The following is a 10,714-nucleotide window of genomic DNA, read 5'->3' on the forward strand; positions in this document are numbered from 1 at the left end:
GGGCCCCACCCTCAGGACCTCATTCAACCTTCGTTACTTCCTTGAGGTCCCATCTCCAAATGGTAGAGCCATCCTGGGAGTTAGGACTTCAATGCCGTGAATATGAACTTGGGTGCAGAGGGTGGACGCAAACACCCTGTTCTGCAACAGTCCACAAAGGTAACATGTGACCTGTCTTCTGCTTGTATTTTGTCACCAGCGCCCAGCAGAAAACCCGGCACTAGGTAGTTTGTAACCACGCGGAATAAAGAGACAAAGTAAGCAACGATTCTTCTAGAAGACCTGTAGATAATGTAATTTTGACATGTGTCTGATCTGCTAAGCCTGCCGTGGGGAAAACTCAAAAAAGTCTCAGACATGGAAGGTTCTTGAAGGCGGCCATCTAATTTTAGACCAAAGGTCTTACAGGCAGACTTGCAGCGTATTATAACCCCTTTGTGATTTGTTGGGGGCTGTGCGTTATTATGATTCTGATGAGAAAGGAGTTGAAATAGAAAGATAGTAGAGAGTCTTGCAATGAAAGGTGGGCTCTTCTCTTGTGAAAGTTTCAGTCAAATACATCCTTTGGAGCTACACTTAAGGTACGTATATCCTGCCTCAGGGGTGCCAGGATATATCACCATACGAATAAAATATCCCAGGATCTCAGGAGGCAGAAGGTCTCCCGCATCGCCTACCACAGCGACTACTTACTACTGCAGGTGGCAGAGGCTGGACAAAGGGGGCAGACGGCTGCTTGGCGGGCACTGACTTTAAGGTACAAAATATCTAAAGCTCTGAACCAAACTGAGAGGCAGAAAGCTGGTCTGGTCTTGACTCATCCACAAATAAGCTTTGTGACTTTGGGCAAAACATTGCACCTTTCCATCCAGCTCCGATATTTTATAACTTTATGACCCTGTTTCTCGACAATATTTATATTGGTGAGTCAAACCACCACATTTGTTTTCCGGAGCAAGCTCCAAACAATGACACAATGGCATTACATCAGGAGAATGAGGAATTATTGAAAGTCCCACTCTATTCAAAGTCCCCTCCCGCGCGGCAGGAATGACCCTCTGTCTTCTCACCCTGCCTGATCCGCTCAGTGACACTGGAGTCAGATGTACCAGGGGGGACCCCGAGCACCAAGAAGAGGCCGGGATGGCCACTTGGCCTCTGTCCTCAGCTTATCTACTCATCTAAGAGTCTGAAGAACAAAGCAAAAGGTGTCAAGGGAGATGGAGAAGTTTATTTTTCAACGAACCAAGTGATTACTGTGATGGGAGGTGTTGAAAGGTCATGAGTGGCTATATTTGTAGTATTTCCCTCCAGAATATTAAGGGCCAACTCTTGAGAAACAGAGAAAGTCGAACAGCTTCCCAGTCTATTCCAATGTATTCAGAGTCTGGATTATCTCAAGAGGATTAGAACGATTCTAGGTACAATATTCGGGCAGTCAGATGCCCATGCACTTTCTATCATGGACAGAAATTCCTGCGAAAGGCTTTCTATCATCCCTTCCTATATATTTCTATCCAGGAGGCAAAGGCCTCAAAACAAGAAATGCACTGATTACAACAGGAGTGAATCTCACTGGAAGTAAACAAGGTGCCTTGAAGGGATGGAATCCAATCTTTGTCGAGGCCATGCCATGTGCCCCGCGAAGGCATTTCACATATGTCACCCGATTTAACACTCATGATAGCCCAGCGATGTCAGGACACTGTCTTCTCTGGCACAGGAGGAAGCAGGGACTCAAAACACCCCCTCGCCTCAGACGGCACGTCGGCTGCGAGGCCCACTGCAAACGTGTGTCTTTGCCTCTAGGAGACTTGGGAGCACAAAGGGGAGCTCAACCCAGCTGCATTACTCGGGACAAGAAGACACCCACTGCCGTCTATTAACTCATTCAGCACAAATTTAGCGAGGCCTCGATCAAATCAACGACTCCCAAACTGTGGTGAGCATGTGAATCCCCTCGGGTAGTGTCTACAGTGAGAGCCAGATTCAGCAGCTCTGGGTGCCTGGTCACCTGCACTCCACACCCTGCCAGGTGACGCCCGTGCTGCGGTCCTTGGGCCACATTTTGAGCGGGAAGTGTGGGCTGGCCAGAGAATATAAAAATGGATAAGACCCAAGTGCTTCTAAGGTTAGTAGAAGAAAACACGAGACAACTACAGTCACTGAAATGCCACGGTCATCAGGAAACCCCCAGCCGTCTGGGGTGACGGGGCTGGAGGACACCTCCTCGAGGAGGCTTTGACGCTGAGCCTGAGACAGAAGACGCATTTTCCCACAGCGAGCCCCTGGGGGGAGGGGGGCACAGCTCGTTGCTGGGGGGAAGCAGAGGGGCAGCCAAGGCGGAGAGAGTTAACAGGACAGCAAACGGCAGAGAAAGTCATTGTAACCCCAACGCTATGAGCGGCACGAATGACAAGAAAGCTGGAAACCATAATCCCAGATTAATGATGAGGAGGCTGGGGCAAGTTCAAAATAAGGGGCACTCTGTAAAACACCTGGCAGAGGCTCCTCCAAGACGTCAAGGTCATGAGAAGCAAGGCAGAGTTGAAATGCGGTCACAGACCAGAGCAGATCAGAGGGAAAGGGTGACCGAATGCCCCGTGGCATCTTGGACTGGATTCGGGAACAACAAAAAGAGAACGTTGAGAGTAAAAGTCGTGAGCTCGGGGGGCGCCTGGGGGGGTGCTCAGTCAGGTGGGCGAACAACTCTCGATCTCAGCTTAGGTCGTGATCTCACGGCTCATGAGCTGGAGCCCTGAATCTGGCTCCACACTGACAATGCAGATCCTGCTTGGGATTCCTTCTCCTTTTCTTTCTCTCTGCCCCTCCCCCCATCTCTTTCTCAAAATAAATAAATAAACTTAAAAAAAATAATAATACGGGGTGCCTGGGTGGCTCTGTCGGTGAAGCGTCCAACTTCAGCTCAGACCATGACCTCGCGGTTCGTGAGATCGAGCTCTGCATCGGGCTCTGTGCTGACAGCTCGGAGCCTGGAGCCTGCTTTGGATTCCGTGTCTCCCTCTTCCTCTCTGTCCCTTCCCTGCTTGTACTCTCTCTCTGTCTCTCAAAATTAAATGTTAAATTTTTTTTAAATCTGGTTCTTCGAAAAGATCAATAAAACCCTAACAAGACCAACAAAGACCTAAAAAAGACCCAGATTACTAACGTCAGAAATCAAAGAGGGGACATCGCTCAGACCACACAAATAATAAAAGGGTAAGAATGGAAGCGTCTCTTTCCCTACACATTTAACAACTTGGATGAAGTGTTCCAGTTCCGCGAAAAACAAAAGCTATCGGAACTCATTCATGAAGATAAACCCTGACCAGCACAACATGTATTAAAGAAATTAATTTTTAGATTTAAATCTTCTAATCCACGTAGAAAATTCCCAGGACTCCACCAAAGACATTTTTTCAAGTTAGAGTCGAACTAGCTTACCGACATCACGGGGTCCAGGTCAATGTTCAAAACCCAATTGCTTCTGTATATACAGTTAACCCCTGAACGACGCAAGAGTTGGGGTGCCAGCCCCCCCCCCACGCACAATCCAAATTCCACATATAACTTCTGGCACCCTCAAATTTCACCACTAACAGCCTAATGTTGGCCAGAAGCCTTACTGGTAACACAAACAGCCGATAAGCACATCTTTTGTGTGTTATATGTATCATATACTCTACCGTGCTCTTCCAATAAAGCAAATGTCACTACAGGAGCGTATTTATCAATAACGTCAGCTTACGTTGTTTGTGAGATGAGCAGTGAGCACCTACATCAATACCGTCCTCTATGATACAAAACACTGTGGATGTTATACGCATCGCACTACACATCAAAAACGGAAAGATGATGTGGGGTAACCTGGCTGGTTCAGTCAGTAGAGCATGTGATTTGATCTCGGGGTTGCGAGTTCGAGGCCCATGCTGGGCGCAGAGATTACTTAAACTAAATAGGGGCACCTGGGGGGGCTCAGTTGGTTAAGCATCCGACTTCGGCTCAGGTCATGATTTCGCAGTTTGTGAGTTCGAGCCCCGCGTCGGGCTCTGTGCTGACAGCTCAGCTGGAACCTGCTTGGGATTCTGTGTCTCCTTCTCTCTCTGTCCCTCCTCTGCTTGCGCTCTGTCACTGTCTCTGTTTTTCAAAAATAAATAAATGTTAAAAAAAAAGTAATAGAACATGCAGAGAGAAATACATCAGCCCCCACACCCGGAACCCTGTCACCACAGACAGCCTCCCAGGGAGCCCCCAACGGCCCTCCCCCAGGGACCCCTGCAGAGCAGTGTGACAGGTGCATGACAGGATCCTGTGCCCGAGGGACCCTGTGCCCAAGAGCCCCACCAGGTGAGGCAGCTCCCAGACACAAAGCACCCCATTCACAAGTCACTGGAGCCCAGGAGCTGCCCCTCGGGGCGTGTTTCCTGCTTCCCTCCCAGGTAGGGCTGGGCCAGCCAGGCCAGGCCAGGCTAGGGAGTCACCCCCCTGAGGCCAAGAGAGACCGATTCCAAACCCTGTGATTTGGGGGGGGGAGGGGGTTCCCACAGGCTCCCCACCAGCAGCGCCGGCATGTAGAACCTTCCTGGGCTGGTGCAGCACGATGAGGCCGTGCTGGGTTGTGTCTGACCGCTAGCGATCACTCCTCCCTCCAGGGGACACTCCACTAACTCTGCACCAGGCACAAATGAGCGCACAGGGACGGCCGTGTGCTCGCACGTTCGCATTCGTCCAGCAGCCACTCGTATAAAAAGATCCTGGTACACCTGGCCTATCCTCCTCGTCCGTCGCCATGTGCAGATGCTCACCTTTGTTCGGTTTCTAACGCTTATTCCAAAGTTATATCTCAGCTGACCTCCTTTTGTTGATTTTTCAGAGGATCCTTGTTAAAAAAAAAAAAAAAATACCACTAACACAGTCTAGGAAAGTTGCATGTGTCCCAAACCGAAGTGATCTGTTATTTCCAAATTTGTTCTTTGTAAATGTGGGACTTTTTCTTTCCCCTTCCTAAGCTTTTCTCGAGGGGTTATACTGTTCCAGATCTTTCCAGCATTTGGAAGAGCTGAGTGGCACACTTAACATTCCTCTTTAATTATGAAGCTGGAATAAACATCAGCGCTCGCCAGACCCGATGGTCGACCAAGGGCCGCGCGCGTTTGGCGGGTGGGGTCCTGCTGGGTCCTGCTGTGGGCTCCTGGCCCGGCTGATGTGATGGATAGCCCCAGTATCGGCCTCTGAAGGAAGGACGAGGCAGCAAGCTTTCCATTCTGGCAGCTTCTTTGTTTACACAAAAGGGAAGGTGGAGAGGCCTGGGTCCCCACAGGCCTCCCCAGTGTTTTGCAACTTCTCCGAAAAGCTACTAGTAAGCGAGGCCTCTGCTCCAGCTGGCTGCCCGTCCGGGTGCCGCATGAAGACGGCCCCGGGGTCACTGGTGGTGCTGCCTGTGGTCAGGCGGCAGGAGCCACCCTGAGGGCTCCGAGGTGGCCCTCAGGCTGATCTTCAGGCACCAATCACACCTGGTTTCTCCTCTAGTTACACGCTGGGCACCTTCCTATCCCCGCCTCCGTCACTGCCCTGCAACGGGGCTCATCCCTTGTGCCTTAACGCCCCTCGCTCCCAGCGGCTGGAGGACACTGGCATTGTCTTAGGTCACCTCACTGGGGCTGGGCCACCCAGAGCCCAGCCCTCCTTCTGTTTGATGCCCGTTATGGACAGATTGTGCACCCCCCCAAAATTTCACAGGGCAAAGCCCTAACCTCAATGTCCCCAGTGTGAGTGTGTTTGGATTGAGGGTCTCTGAAGGATAACTATGTTAAATGAGACCACTGGGGTGGGCCCTCAGGCCGTGTGACTAGCATCCTCCTAAGAAGAGGACATCAGGACACAGGCACACACAGAGGGGACGTCCATTCGGGGACACGGGGAGCAGGCAGCCATCTGCACGCCCAGCAGAGAGGCCTCAGGAGTGCCACCGGCCCTGTGACCCCTCCATCCAGGACTCTGACCCCTAGAACCACAAGAAGACCAACATCTGTTGCTCAAGCCCGTGCCTGTGGCACCTGGTGACACAGCCATAGCTGTCTGGCACGTGACCATCCCTGTCCCCAGAGAGGCCCCTCCTTAGGGCAGAGGACGCCAGAATCTCAAGTGAGGAGCAGGGGACTGACTCTGATAAGTGGTTCCTCCTCAGTGACCTGCGAGACAATCCAGCAGAAGCTGGTCTTTCTGGTGAGGCCACCACCAAGCAGAGAAGTGACGTCTTCATGCTCCCTGGGGTCCCTTCCAATGCCTGAGGCAACTGCCAGGACATGTCAGCTCCAGGCTGCAGGGGAAATGAAGGGATCTGGGGGAACAGGTAGACTGGTCTGGGTTCTTCCTCCTGGGCGCCCAGGACCCCGTCCCTTCTGCTCCTCTTGGACGCTGGCCCCACTCTGTTTTGATTCCAGTAGTACGGCCTCAGGCCTGGCCCCTCACAACGCCCCTCTGGCCACGGACAGACCAGGAACAGGTGACCCTGTGTGAGTCAAGGAGGACCAGCGCAGAGAAAGGGAGGCCAGCGAGGGATGCCCAGCAGGAAGGACTGTGTGGTTCCCTCCTGCTCAGACCACGGCTTTGGAGCTGGGTGAGCCCCCAGATGCCTCTCCTTCCCTCTCCTTCCCTCTCCTTTCCTTCCGTCCAGCTGAGGTCAGGTTTCTGCCTGGGCACCTGAAAGTGTGTGGAGCGGGGAGGGGGGCTTTTTTCCTGGCCTGCTTGCACAAGCGGATGCTGACCACTGGGTCACAGCCATGTGCCTCCTGGATGGGGTGTGGCCTCCGGGCCCTGGGACAGTGCCCCCGCCATGTCACTTGCCCTGAGCCAGGGGCAGACGTGCCAGGTGACCAGCCCGTGCAGGTGCTGTCAGAGGCATCCTCTTGTTGTTCTGGGGCTTTCTGGTGCCTCTTCCACGAAGATGGGACATCCCAAACCTGCCTAAAGAGGACAGAGCTGGTGTGGAGCCCGGCCAGAGCCCCCGAACTGCGGTCACGGCTGACCTGAGGGCGTAGGACAGAGCCACAGGCCCCCATGGGAACGCGGGGCGTGAATGTCACCTCTGTTGGCTTCTGTTGTGTCCACAACGGGCCACCGAGGGCCACCGTGTTGACCGGTGAACCCCGACCCCAAGCAGCCCTCCCCCCGCACAGAACAGGTAACTTGTGGCTGCTGGAAAGTCTCCTGTCCTGGCGTTCCCTTCTGGAAGAGTCACCTCCGGAGCCCACGGCCAGTCCACACTTCCCGAAACACGTGGTAAACGCAGAGTCGAAACTGGTCACACATTTTCCCTCAGTGTGTCCAACCCGATGCTTTTATCACATGACAGAAAGTTCCACCTTACTGAAATGTGGCCGTGTTCAGGAAAACGCGTGGCGTGGAGTGAGGAGAGGCGAGGGCGGGCTGCGTGCGGAAGCCGTCGGGTAAGAAGCCGCGGATCCGTCCCTTCCGTGGCTGGCTGGCAGACGACAGGATTTGGGAGAGCTGCCAGCAGCCGTACCCAGCAGAACTGGGCTCCGTAGTAGAAACGTGGCCTGGAGATAGTTGAGAATAGTCCACCCCAGCAAGGGACGGACACACCGGGCAGCTCTGACATGTGTCATTCACCCCAAGGCTCTCTCAGCGTCGCGGCTGTCCCTCTGCGCACAAGACCCCCCAGCTGTGGGGCTGTGGTTTATAGGAAGACAGATCTGGTCTCCAGGCGCGCTTCCCGGCACAGCTCCCAAACCCTCGGGGTTTCCTAAGTGGAGGAGCAGAAAGGTGTCTTTAGTGCTAACCGGAGTTTGGAAAAGCACCTGAAGTGGGGGCTGGTTGTCACGGAGACCGCCCACGTGGTCACAAGGGCGGGGCTGTCAGCCCCACCGCCTGACCTCGGGAGGAGGGGCTACAGCGGCTACACGTGGCTTACAGGGGCGGAGCTGTAGGCCCCACCCCCTGACCTCGGGAGGAGGGGCTACAGCGGGAGCGCCCAACGTGGCTTACAGGGGCGGAGCTGTAGGCCCCACCCCCCGACCTCGGGAGGAGGGGCTGCAGGTTGGATCCATCACCAATGGCCAATGATTTCATCAATCACGCTCCTGTAATGAAACCCCCATAAACCCAACAGACAGGGTCCCTAGAGCCTCTGGGTTGGTGAGCACGTGGAGATGGGGGGACAGCGGGCTCCGGGGAGGCAGGGAGCTCGGCGCTCCCTCCCCATCCGCGCCCTGGGCAGCTCTCCCTTCCCTCTGTTCCTGACTTAATCCTTTTACAACAGACCAGGGATCTAGTGAGCGATCTGTCCCCCGAGTCCTGTGAGCGGCTCCGGCCAGTTCGCCAAACCCAGGGAGGGGTCGTGGGAGCCTCTAGTCTGTAGCTGGTCGGTCAGAACCCAGGTGACACGTGGATTGGCGTCTGGAGGGAGGAGGGGCCGTGCTGGGGGCCGAGCCCCTTCCTCTTGATGGTCTGTCTGTAGCCCTGAGCCACCCCTAAAATCCCGTCAAAATCCCTCCACGTAAATCTGGCTTCTCCACCAGCTTCCTGATGCCCTCTTCCCAAAGCCTCTTAGGTGAAACCCCCGAGCCCACCCTGGGGAAGCCTGTAGTGTCCTGGGAGCCAGCTGCGGGCTCCTGAGTCTTTAGGCCAGGGAACGTGGTCAAGTGGGGGGGGTGGGCGTGCCCCACCTGAACTTGCTGGTTAGAGCCCACCATTCAGGGCAGAGACAGCTGAGCTCAGGTGGGCACCAGCAGGGGCCGTGGCTCCAGAGGGGTGATGACCCAGCCCTTCTTCACCATGCAACCCCTGGGAGGTTGGTTTTTTTTTTTAATTTCTTTTTTAATGCTTATTTATTTTTGAGAGAGAGACGGAGAGAACACAAGTGGGTGAGGGGCAGAGAGAGAGAGAGAGGGAGACACAGAATCAGAAGCAGCTCCAGGCTCTGAGCTGTCAGCACAGAGCCCGACTTGGAGCTCCAACTCATGAACCTGAGCCAAAGTCGGACGCTTAACCGCCTGAGCCCCACCCCTCTAAGTTTCCTGGCACTTGCTTTCGCTCACTGCCCAAGGGTTTCTGTTCACCTCCATGTCTGTCCAAGTGTTCCCAGTCTCCCCGCCACACACACATCCCAGTCAGCTTCTTGTCCAGAAGCACACGGCCACTTGTGCTGGGTCCGTCCCTCCCACCGAGCCACACAGCAGCCTCCTCTGGGTGCCCTGGTGCTTCCTGGGTGTGGGCCTCCCAGGAGACACCGAGGCCACCATCCCAGATGCTCTGAGCCCCAGAATGTTCCTCAGTGGCTGCGTGGAGACGGATAGATGCTTCCTCCTGCACGTGGCACTTGGTCACCTGGGCCCCAGGCTAGTGCTTCCCCCTGACCAGGTTTGCTATTAGCCGTGTCCTGCCCACCCCAAGAACCGCCACGCAGTGGGGGGGGGGGGGGGGAGGGGGGCTTGTGTACCCATGGGGAGAGCTTGCCACATCTGTCTCCTTGCCCCTAAGCCCACGCCCAGCAGGTCACTAGGGCAGTCCTAGTGGCCCCTCCTAAGTGGCAGATGTGTGTGGACCCCGCTCTGGACTCTGCCTCAAGCCTGCACCCCAGCAATTGCGAGCTGGCTCATACCACACCCTAAATCAGCCTGGGCAGGCGGCCGGAGAGCTTGGCCAGGGTGGCAGGTGGGAGGTGGTGTCCAGGGAGGGGGGCCTCGGGGCTGAGCCCAGTGACAGGAAGACAGACCCCACCCCCGCCCCGGGGAAGATGAACCTGCCCGTGGTGCCAGTCACTTTGCAACTCTGCGTGCTCGAGGAGACATGACCTCATGTCTCGAAATCGAATGTGACATGAACCAAGGCAGGCAAGAAGCCCATCGCTGTTACTGGGGATCCCTCCTCATGGGCCACACAGATTCCGGGGGACATCGGGCAGGGCTGAGGGCCACTCACCACCCCTCAGCATCCCCCGTGGCCTGTGCAGTGAGCTGGGCTGTCTGCCCTGCGCCAAGCTACCCGGTCCCCCAACGTCATGCTTGCCCGGGCTGTGGAGCCTCTCTACCAAGCCTGGGGGAGCCCCCTCCCACATGTCTGGGACCACGCAGCTCCACCCTCCAAGGATCCCGTACTGTGATAGACAAATCAGCGGAGGGAGCACATTCCGGCAAATCCTGCTTCCCATTCCACGGTCCAAAATGCCCACAAACTCAGGAGCACAAATGTTTGGCTGCCCTACTGGAAGGGAAAGCGTCTATATCATACAAAGCACCTTTAACTGCTCAGGAAATGTTCCCCCGAACACGTTGTGTCCCGGCAGAACACCACCAGAGGCCCTCCGGGACCTCCTTGCACACAGCCACACAGTGGAGCCGTCTGCCATCAGACCCAAGTCGTGCTCTGGAAAAGTGAGGTAAGGTAATTATTCCAATCAACAGGAGCCGTGTTTACTGACCAGGCACCTTCCAGTGGCTCCGTCTCCCCCAGTAGAAATCAGGAGTAAGTGCCCCCTACTGACAGGTGGCGGTAGGGAGAGCTGACGGGCCTGGGAAAAGGCACTGATAGCGTGGGTACGTCAGGGGGCGGCCGGAAAACCAAGCGGATCTCGGAACTCCAAGAGAGAAAACTTCATTCAAAGACCTGGTTAAAACAGGGCAAAATCCAAGAGGCAGCTATGCGGTAACCCGGAGATGAAGAAGATCCGGAATCTGCTGGCCACGAGGACAGG

The sequence above is a fragment of the Felis catus genome, chromosome A2 (genome assembly GCF_018350175.1).
Source record: "Felis catus isolate Fca126 chromosome A2, F.catus_Fca126_mat1.0, whole genome shotgun sequence".
Classification (NCBI taxonomy): domain Eukaryota; kingdom Metazoa; phylum Chordata; class Mammalia; order Carnivora; family Felidae; genus Felis; species Felis catus.